Raw genomic sequence first — 11,365 nt, 5'->3', positions numbered from 1 at the left:
AATGAAAGAAATAGAAGAAATTAGAGTTGAAAAGTCACCATTGTGCAACCCAGAATGAAATAATTGATTCAGGCAAGTTTATCAATCATTAAAATTTTTAGAAAGGTTGTTAGGGAACAGGATATTATCATGACACCAAATATCACCACACAGATTTGCAAATAACATCTTTTATTTTTCTTTTTTTAAGTAACTTCAAATGGACTGGGGGTGCTGGCTCACCTCTGCAATCCCAGCACTTTGGGAGGCTGAGACAGGCAGATCGCCTGAGCTCAGGCGTTCCAGACCAGCCAACATAGTAAGATCCCATCTCTGCTAAAAAATACAAAAATTAGCTGGTGTGGTGGCACATGCCTGTGGTCCTAGCTATTCAGGAGGCTGAGGTGAAAGGATCACTTAAGCCCTGTTGGTCAAGGCTGCAGTGAGCCATAATGACAGCCACTGCACTGCAGCCTGTCTCAAAAACAAATTTTTTTTAAAAAAACTTCAAATGGAGAGATCTAGCAGTTACCACCTTACCCAAGTAAATAAGTGATCAAACTACATCACTCATAGTAGGACATCTTTCACACTGAATGGTCCTTGGAAAGATGCAACAAGAAGTACACCACATCATCTATTAAATATTCTTGCCAAAAGTGCTTAATCTTTAATCAAGCCATTATATCTGATTTGCAATTTATAGGAAATTTAAAGAGGATGAAGGAACAAGTTCAATACCAATACAACACAGGGAGATATTTTGCAAATCCAGAATGTAAGACATTCCACAAGACAACTAGCCGGTCTTGTTAAAAAAGCAATGGAATATAAAAAAATAATTAGTTGAACATGGTAGTGTGCATCTATAGTCCCAGCTACTCAAGAGGCTAAGGTGAGAGGATCACTTGAGCCCAGGAATTCAAGGCTGCAGTGAGTTATGATGTCACCACTGCACTCTAGCCTGGGCGACAGAGCAAGACCCAATCTCTTAATAAATAAACAGGCTGGGTGCAGTGGCTCACACCTGTAATCCCAGCACTTTGGGAGGCTGAGGCAGGCAGATCATGAGGTCAGGAGATCAAGACCATCCTGGCCAACATAGTGAAACCCTGTCTCTACTAAAATATAAAGAATTGGCTGGGCATGGTGGTATGCACCTGTAGTCCCAGCTACTCGGGAGGCTGAGGCAGGGGAATCAATTGAACCTGGGACGTGGAGATTGCAGTGAGCCCAGATCATGTCACTGTACTCCAGCCTGGGCTACTGAGACTCTGTCTAAAATAAATAAATAATGAATGAATGAATGGAAAGAAAAGAGCAGGAATTTAAAAATGTTTAAGGTCGTAACAACCAAATATGAGTGCCTCTTGCTTGGATCCTGGGCTTTTTTTTGCTGTTGTCGTTTTTGGGTTTTGTTTTTTTTTTGACACATGGTCTTGCTCAGTTGCCCAGGCCAGAGTGCAGTGGTGCTATGCTCACTATAACCTCCACCTCCCAAGTTCAAGCAATTCTCCCGCCTCAGCCTCCCAAGAAGCTAGAATTACAGGCACCTGCCACCATGCCCAGCCAACTGTAGTTTTAGTAGCGATGGGGTGTCACCATGTTGGCCAGGCTGGTCTCAAACTCCTGACCTCATGATCCACCCGCCTTGGCCTCCCAAAGTGCTGAGATTACAGGCGTGAGCCACCACGCCCGGCGAAAATGGTTTTTCCTGTGTACATGATGAAATATTTAAGGGTGGCGCGCAGTGGCTCACACCTGTAATCCCAGTGCTTTGGGAGGCTGAGGAGGGCAGATTACGAGCTCAGGAGTTCCAGACCAGCCTGACCAACATGCTGAAACTTTGTCTCTAATAAAAATACAAAAATTAGCCGGGTGTGGTGGCACTCGCCCATAATCCCAGCTACTCAGGAGGCTGAGGCAGGAGAATCACTTGAACCTGGGAGGTGGAGGTTCCAGTGAGCTGAGATCATGCCACTGCACTCCAGCCTGGGCGACAGAGCAAAACTCCGTCTCAAAAAAAGAAGGAAATATTTAAGGGTGAGGGTCATGATGTTTGCACCAGACTTTCATATGGTTCACACAGGTATATTAATAAAGCAAATAGGACAAAATATTAACAACATGGTAAGTGTACATAGTAAGAGTATGGATGATCATTGTACCATTATTTAAACTTAATTTTCATAATAAAAGTTGGAAAAAATATGATGGAATAAATGGAAAAAGATTTCCAAAATGTAGATAATTACTAAAGCTAGATGATGAGAGTATAGGAATTAATTAAACTATTTTCTTTGCCAGGTGCGGTGGCTCATGCCTGTAATCCCAGCACTTTGGAAGGCAGAGGCAAGTGGATCACCTGAGACCAGTCTGGCCAACATGGTGAAACCCTGTCTCTACGAAAATTACAAAAATTAGCTGGGCGTAGTGATGGGCACTTATAATCCCAGCTACTCCAGAGGCTGAGGCAGGAGAATCACTTGAACTCTGGAGACAGAGCTTGCAGTGAGCTGAGATCATACCATTGCACTCCAGCCTGAGCAACAAGAGCGAAACTCTGTCCCAAAAAATAATAAATAAATAAATAACGATTTTCTCTACCGTTGTGTATATCTGTACATTTCCACATTAAAACACTTAAAAAAAAAAAAGAGAGAGAGTGGGGTCTGAGCACAGTGGCTCACACCTGTAATCCCAGCACTTTGGAAGGCCAAGACAGGTAGAGTGCTTGAGTCTAGGAGTTTGAGACCAGCCTAGACAACATGGCGAAAGCCCATCTCTACAAAAAAAATACAAAAGTTAGCCAAGTATGGTGGTATACACCTGTAGTCCCAGCTATTAGGCATGCTGAGGTGGGAGGATCGGTTGAGCCTGAGAGGTCAAGGCTGCCGTGAGTTGTGAGTGTCCTACTATACTCCAACCCCCAGAGCAAGACTTTGCCTAAAAAAAAAACAAAAAACAAAAACCAACCAACCAACCAAAGGGATGGCTAGGCATGGTGGTACATGCCTGTAATCTCAGCACTGTCAGAGGCAGAGCAAGGTAGGAGGATCACTTGAAGCCAGGAGTTCGAGACTAGCCTAGGCAACATAGTGAGACCCTGTCCCTACAAAAAAAAAAAAAAAGAATTAGTCAGGTGCGGTGGCGTGCACCCATAGTACTAACTACTTGGGAAGCTGAGGTGGGAGGAGAACATGAACCAGGAAGATCAAGGCTGCAGTAAGCCTTGAACATGCCACTATACTCTAGCCCCTTGACTCCCAGTCAAGTTTTATTGGACAGCCCCAAATTGATGGAATCATCTAAAGAGATATAGCTTCCTTAAGTGGAAAATTAGGCTTGAGGACTAAAATGCCTTTCCTCACATCCCCCAAATTGTATTAGGAACAATGTGAAATAGAAAGAAAGGACCATGAGCGGTGGCTTCACTCCTGTAATCCCAGCATTTTAGGAGGCCGAGGCAGGTGGATCACCTGAGGTCAGGAGTTCTAGACCAGCTTGGCCAACATGGTGAAACCCTGTCTCTACTAAAAATACAAAAATTAGCTGGGCATGGTGGCACATGCCTATAGTCCCAGCTACAGTGCCTGTAGATCTCAGCTACAGGCTAAGGCAGGAGAATCAGGAGGCTGAGGCAGGAGAATCACTTGAACCCAGGAGGTGGAGGCTGCAATGAGCTGAGATCATGCCACTGCACTGCAGCCTGGGTGACTGAGACTCAAAAAAAAGAAAGAAAAAGACGGCCAGGCAAGGTGGCTCATGCCTGTTAATCCTAGCGCTTTGGGAGGCCAAGGCAGGAAGTTTGCTTCAGGCCAAAAGTTGTAGAGACCAGCAAGAATCTCATCGCCACAAAAACATTTTTTTTTCCTTTTTTTTTTAATTGCATTTTGGGTTTTGGGGTAGATGTGAAGAACATGCAAGATTGTTGCATAGGTACACACGTGGCAGTGTGATTTGCTGCCTTCCTCCCCTTCACCTATATGTGGCATTTCTCCCCATACTACCTCTCCCCATCTCCCCACCCCCCGCTGTCCCTCCCCTACTTCCCTTCAACAGACCCCAGTGTGTGATGCTCGCCTCCCTGTGTCCATGTGTTCTCATTGTTCAACACCTGCCTGTGAGTGAGAACATTCGGTGTTTGATTTTCTGTTCTTGTGTCAGTTTGCTGAGAATGATGGTTTCCAGGTTCATCCATGTCCCTACAAAGGACACGAACTCATTGGTTTTTTTTTTTGAGACGGAGTTTCACTCTTATTACCCAGGCTGGAGTGCAATGGCGCAATCTCAGCTCACCGCAACCTCCACCTTCTGGGTTCAGGCAATTCTCCTGCCTCAGCCTCCTGAGTAGCTGGGATTACAGGCACGCACCACCGTGCCCAGCCAATTTTTTGTATTTTTAGTAGAGATGGTGTTTCACCATGTTGACCAGGATGGTCTTGATCTCTTGACCTCGTGATCCACCCGCCTCGGCCTCCCAAAGTGCTGGGATTACAGGCGTGAGCCACCGCACCCCGCCCACGAACTCATTGTTTTTAAAAACATTTTTAAATATGAGCCAGCGCCACCTCTAGCAAATCAGGAGGCTGAGGTGAGAGCATAGTTTGAGCAGGCCACTGCACTCTGACGTAGGCAACAGAATGAGACCCTGTCTCTGAAAAAATAAGGAAAAAGAAGTCTGTCATCTGGTAAGGGGCAGACCAAGTAATTAAAAGGGAGGAAATGAAGCAGAAAACTGTTAGGATACCCAGAAAAAAGCAAACTAATGAGTGTATTTACCATGAAGCCATGGCTGAAGGTCACATTAACCTTAAGATTTCGCAGTTGGGACATTTATACCTCTGAGAGCTGGGGTGAAAGTGAGTGTCTATCCATAAAATTATCTCTAATGCAGCGGGGGGTGGGGGGGTGCAAAACAAATAGCAAATGTCTGTATTGGAGCTGGCCAACAGTTGCAGCCAGCTTTGAAAGAAAAAGATGAGATGTATATAATAGCAATACCTGATAATTTTATGAATCAATTTATTATTTGTTTCCCCAGAAGGGGAACCAAACTAACTCAAGTGAGTGAATCTGCCTAGGGCCACAGAGCAATCTGATACAGGGAGTCGAGTCCAAGAGGCAGCAAACTAGAAGATTCATCCCATTAACTCACAGTACCTAAACTAAAATGTCAACTTGTATTTTAGATCCCATGGATTTCCTATGTTTCCCATTCTCATTTGAATGGAAATCTTCCTAGTTCCTAGTAAAAAGAGAATAGCCTGTAATCCCAGCACTTTGGGAAAATGAGGTGAGAGGATCATTTGAGCCCAGGAGTTCAAGAGCAGCCTGAGCAATACAGTGAGACCTTGTCTCTACAAAACAATGGCTAGTCGCAGTGGCTCACGCCTGTAATCCCAGCACTTTGGGAGGCCAAGGTGAGCAGATCACCTGAGGTCAAGAGTTCGAGACCAGCCTGGCCAACATGGCAAAACCTCGTCTCTACTAAAAATACAAAAATTAGCCAGGCGTGGTGGCATATGCCTGTAATCCCAGCTACTTAGGAGGCTGAGGCAGGAGAATCACTTGAACCCATAAGGCAGAGGTTTCAGTGAGCCGAGATCACACCACTGCACTCCAGACTGGGGGATAGAGCAAGACTCTGCCTCAAAAAAACAAAAAACTAGCTAGGCATGGGGGGACATGCCTGTGGTCCTAGTTACCCGGGAGGCTGAAGTGGGAGAATCACGTGAGCCTGGCAGGTTAAGGGTGCAGTGAGCTGAGATCACACCACTATACTACAGCCTGGGTGACAAGAGTAAGACGCTGTATCAAAATAAGAAAAGAAAAAAAAAAGAGAGAATGGCAGAATCCCAGAGGTTCTTGTATGAGATGCTGAAGGCGTAGACAAAAACGTTTGTGAACCACCATCTTTGTAGATTTATACTGATGGATAAAGCAGAGACACAAATGCACTGCTCTCAAGAGCCAAGCAGTAATATAATCTGCCTACAGAAAGACAACAGGGAATTGAAAGGACTATGGGAAGACCCATCTACATGTAATGATTACTACTCAGAGTCAGAAATTTCTGCCTTCAGGAATGTGGGCCCACTCTTGCTAGACTCGCCAGTTTAAAACCTGAAACTTTATTGAAAAACGTAGAGAGGGATCCCTCCAAAAAAAGTCTCAGACCCAGGTATAACATGGGCTTCTAATTTTTCAACCTCTGACAAAGATGTATGAACCAAAATGTTCATAACAGTAGTTAGGTATATAGCAAAACTGGAAGCAAATATAAAATTATAGTAATAAAAGATTGAGGCAAGGCTGGGCACGGCGGCTCACTAATCCCAGCACTTTGGGAGTCTGAGGTGGGTGGATCACCTGAGACCAGGTGAGTTCGAGACCAGCCTAACCAACATAGAGAAACCCCATCTCTACTAAAAATACAAAATTAGCTGGGTATGGTGGCGCATACCTATAGTCCCAGCTACTCGGAGGCTGAGGCAGGAGAATCACTTGAACCCAGGAGGCGGAGATTGCGGTGAGCTGAGATTGTGCCATTGCACTCCAGCCTGGACAACAAGAGCGAAACTCCATCTCACAAAAAAAAAAAAAAGATTGGTTGAGTAAATTGGAATGCTGGGGCCAGGCACGGTGGCCCAGACTTGTAATCCCAACACTTTGGGAGGCTGAGGCAGGTGGATCACTTGAGGCTATAGTACAGTGTCACAATCTCGGCTCACTGTAGCCTCAGCCTCCCAAGTTCAAGCAAATTCTCCTGCCTCAGTCTCCCAAGTAGCTGGGATTACAGGCTGAAGCCACCACAGCCAGCTAGTATTTAAATTTTTTTGAAGAAACAGGTCTCGCTATGTTGCCCAGGCTGGTCTTGAACTCCTGGGCTCAATAAATCCTCTTGCCTTCGCCTTCCAAAGTACTGGGATTACAAGTATGAGCCACTGTGCCTGGCTGCCATCTATTTCTCTTCACCTCATGATCTGTCCCATGCCCACCATCTCCCTCTCCTCTCCAAAAAGGAAGAGCTGATAAAGGAAAACAGAGTGACTGGCGGAAAAAAGTTAGAATGGCCTCCAAATCCAAGACACTGGAAAAGTGGGCCCTGGCATTTCTTTTTTCTTTTTTTGAGATGGAGTCTGGCTCTATTGCCCAGGCTGGAGTGCAATGGCGCGATCTCAGCTCACAAACTCCACCTCCCAGGTTAAAGTGATTCTCCTGCCTCAGCCTCCCAAGTAGCTGGGATTACTGGCATGCACCACCACGCCTGGCTAATTTTTTGTATTTTTAGTGGAGATGGGGATTCACCATGTTGGCCAGACTGGTCTTGAACTCCTGATCTCAGGTGATCCACCTGCCTTGGCCTCCCAAAGTGCTGGGATTACAGGCATGAGCCACTGTACCCAGTCATGGATTTTCTAATAAAATTAGAAGCTAGTTGTAAAATATAGGAAGACCTCAGGCATTTCTTTCATAGAACTCTTTCCAGGGAAAGTTATGGATGCCGTATAGCCAAATCAAAACACTCCTTTCCTGTTCCTCCTCAAGCCCTACACTCAATGCCCAAACCCATTGGTTCCAACTCAGAAACATCTCTTAAGTCCACTCCTTCCTCTAGCCCCATGTCCCCAGCTGCAGCCTCATTTCCTGCTTTCAGGAATACAGGTTCAGAAGCTCCCAACTTTCATCGTCCACCTTTTTTTTTTTTTTTTTTTTTTGACAGAGTCTCACTCTGTTGCCAGGCACCAGGCTGGAGTACAGTGGCACAATCTCGGCTCACTGCAACCTCCGCCTCCTGGGTTCAAGCAATCCTCCTGCCTCAGCCTCCCAAGTAGCTGGGACTACAGGTGCATGCTACCATGCCCAGCTAGTTTTTTTTTTGTATTTTTTTTTTTTTTTTTTTTTTGAGACAGAGTTTCGCTCTTGTTACCCAGGCTGGAGTGCAATGGCGCGATCTCGGCTCACCGCAACCTCCGCCTCCTGGGTTCAGGCAATTCTCCTGCCTCAGCCTCCTGAGTAGCTGGGATTACAGGCATGCGCCACCATGCCCAGCTAATTTTTTGTATTTTTAGTAGAGACGGGGTTTCACCATGTTGACCAGGATGGTCTCGATCTCTTGACCTTGTGATCCACCCGCCTCAGCCTCCCAAAGTGCTGGGATTACAGGCTTGAGCCACCGCGCCCGGCCATCGTCCAGTTTTTTTTTCTTTTTGAGACGGAGTTTTACTTTTGTTGCCCAGGCTGGAGTGCAATGGCACAATCTTGGCTCACCACAACCTCCACCTCCCAGGTTCAAGTGATTCTCCTGCTTCAGCCTCCCAAGTATGCTTACAGGTATGTACCACCACACCTGGCTAATTTGTGTATTTTTAGTAGAGATGGGGTTTCTCCATGTTGGTAGGGTTGGTCTCAAACTCCCAACTTCAGGTGATCCGCCCACCTCAGCTTCTCAAAGTGCTGAAGTTACAGGCATGAGCCACTGCCCCAGCCTCATTGTACATGTACTTTTTACAACTTGGTGCCTTTGTAAAACTGCTGCTTCTGTCTGGAATCCATTGGGTTAAGACCACAGATTCAGGAGCCAGGCTATCTGAGCTCTAATTCTGACTGAACCATTTACTACTGTGTGACCTTGGGCAAGTTATTTAACCTCTTAATACTTCAATTTTCCTTATCTATGAGGTAGAAATGACCGGGCACACTGGCTCATGCCTGTAATCCCAGCACTCTGTGAGGCAAGGCAGACAGATCATGAGGTCAGGAGATCGAGAGCATCCTGCCTAACATGATGAAACCCTGTCTCTACTAAAAATACAAAAATCAGCCAGGCGTGGTGGCACGCACCTGTAGTCCCAGCTACTCTGGAGGCCGAGGCAGGAGAATCACTTGACCCCAGGAGGTGGAGATTTCAGTGGGCCAAGATCGTGCCACTACACTCCAGACTGGGTGACAGAACGAGACTCCCTCTCAAATAACCAAACAAACAAAAAAGAAATGATATTGCCCACTTCACAGAGTTGCTGTGAAGATTAGTTATGAATGTGAAGTGCTCAGTGCCTACACATGACAAATGCTCAGTGTTAGCCGATATTATTTACCACATGGGAAAACTCATCCTAAGTCCCAGCACACGCCTAGCTTTTTCCCAGCGAGACTGCCGCTCCCCTATTGCTTGATCTACATCTCTCCTGTAGTCCTTTTGACCGTATTTTTAGTCCTTTTTACTGTATTCACATTTGTCTGCTTCATTAGATCTTGCAGGTCATGGAGGGTAGGAGCTGCCTTATTTATCTTTGTGGCTTTTGCACCTAGAAAACGGCATTTTTCTCAAACTATTTTCCAGAAAACCAATCTAGCCACACTGGGATACCTGTGATTCCCAAACATGCTGTGCAGCTTTATGACTTTCAAAGTAAGCACATGACTTTCCCAGCTCTTTACCATCCACTTGGGAAATCCATTCTTCTATTTTTTTCTACCCATACTTTTCACACCGAAGGCCAAGAGGTAGTTCAAATGTCACTTCTTCTGTGAAGTCATCTTTCACTCCTCCCTCCTCTCCCAATGAGAATTCTTTCTCCCTCTGATTTTTTTTTGAGACAGAGTCTTACTCTGTCACCCAGGCTAGAGTGTAGTGGTGCAATCTTGGCTCACTGCAACCTCCACCTCCTAGGTTCAAGTAATTCTCCTGCCTCAGCCTCCCAAATAGCTGGGATTACAGGTGCCTGTCGCCACGCCCAGCTAATTTTTATATTTTTAGTAGAGATGGGGTTTGACTATGTTGGCCAGGCTGGTCTCAAACTCCTGACCTCAAGTGATCCACCAGCCTCAGCCTCCCAAAATGCCAGGATTACAAGCACGCACCACCGTGCCCGGCCTCCCCCTTATATTTTATAGGGCCTATCTTTATTAATCAGTTCTCTTAGATGTCTTTTTCCTCCACTCAACAGATCTTGGAGAACTCTATGTATAGTACTGTGCATGGTATATGGTAAATCAGCAGCACTCCAAGTTTAGCTGTGTATCAGAATTACTCAGTTTCTTAAATATACTGATTTGTAGGGACACATTGAAAGTCTTAGCAGGGTGCAGTCGCTCAAGCCTGTAATCCCAGCACTTTGGGAGGCCAAGGCAGGTGGATCACCTGAGGTCAGGAGTTCAAGACCAGCCTGACTGACCAACATGGTGAAACCCCATCTCTACTAAAAATACTAAATTAACTGGGCATGGTGGCAGGTGCCTGTAGTCCCAGCTACTTGGGAAGCTGGGGCAGGAGAATCGCTTGAACCCAAGAGGCAGAGGTTACAGTGAGCCGAGATTGTGCCATTGCATTCCAGCCTGGGCAACAAGAGCAAAACTCCATCTCAAAATAAATAAATACATAAATAAAAATAAAAAGTCTCAGGAAAATTTTTTTTTAAATAAAAATACTGAGCCCCAAATTCCTGTCTCATAGCTGGTAGGCAATCAAGGTTAAGAACCTCTGTAGCATATATGAAAACATAAACTAAAGCTGTATATCCATTCACCCAAGGGAAGACAATAAAGATTGTCTTCTATGCCACTATGCCTGAACCAATTTTGAAGAGTCCTCCCACTTAAGAAACATAGGAATCGGCCAGGCGCAGTGGCTCATGCCTGTAATCCCAGCAGCTTGGGAGGCCGAGATGGGTGGATCACCTGAGGTTGGGAGTTCAAGACCAGCCTGACCAACATGGAGAAACTATTTTTAGTCTTTACTAAAAATACAAAATTAGCCAGGCGTGGTGGTGGATGCCTGTAGTCCCAGCTACTCAGGAAGCTGAGGCAGGAGAATTGCTTGAACCTGGGAGATGGAGGTTGTATTAAGCTGAGATTGTGCCATTGCACTCCAGCCTGGGCAACAAGAGTGAAACTCCGTCTCAAAAAAAAAAAAAAGCAAACAAACATAGGAATCATACAGTGTCTTCCTCACTGATGCTCTGGTTCTCTTCTATAAAACTGATACACTTTAAAGGGTCTGTGGAAGTTTAGCAAAAGTAGTAGAATGTGCCATGCCCAGGCAAGGTGATGGCACAGGTGAACAGAGACCAGGAGAAATAATTTTATTTGGACTGAGAGCTGGAGAATGAGAATAGGACCTGACACAGTATATTGGGCTAAGGAGGAGAGGTGAGGTTCCAAAATGGCAGTCAAAGCTCATCGATCAAACGGACTCTACTTCCCAGCAACCTTGCAGTTAGTGCAACCAACAAAAGGCCTGCTGGGGAATGTATTTGCCACTAAATTCTCCAAGCACGCCAACATTACAAAAAAGATAGAGGTTCTTCATCATAATTAAATTTCCACAAACCCCTCAATCACAAGTATTATAAGAGGAAGTAAAAATCACATTTTACAGATC

Source organism: Aotus nancymaae, unplaced genomic scaffold (genome assembly GCF_030222135.1).
Source record: "Aotus nancymaae isolate 86718 unplaced genomic scaffold, 86718_ANA_hifiasm-v0.15.2.pri h1tg000016l, whole genome shotgun sequence".
Taxonomy (NCBI): Eukaryota; Metazoa; Chordata; class Mammalia; order Primates; family Aotidae; genus Aotus; species Aotus nancymaae.
This window is presented reverse-complemented; position numbering follows the sequence as displayed.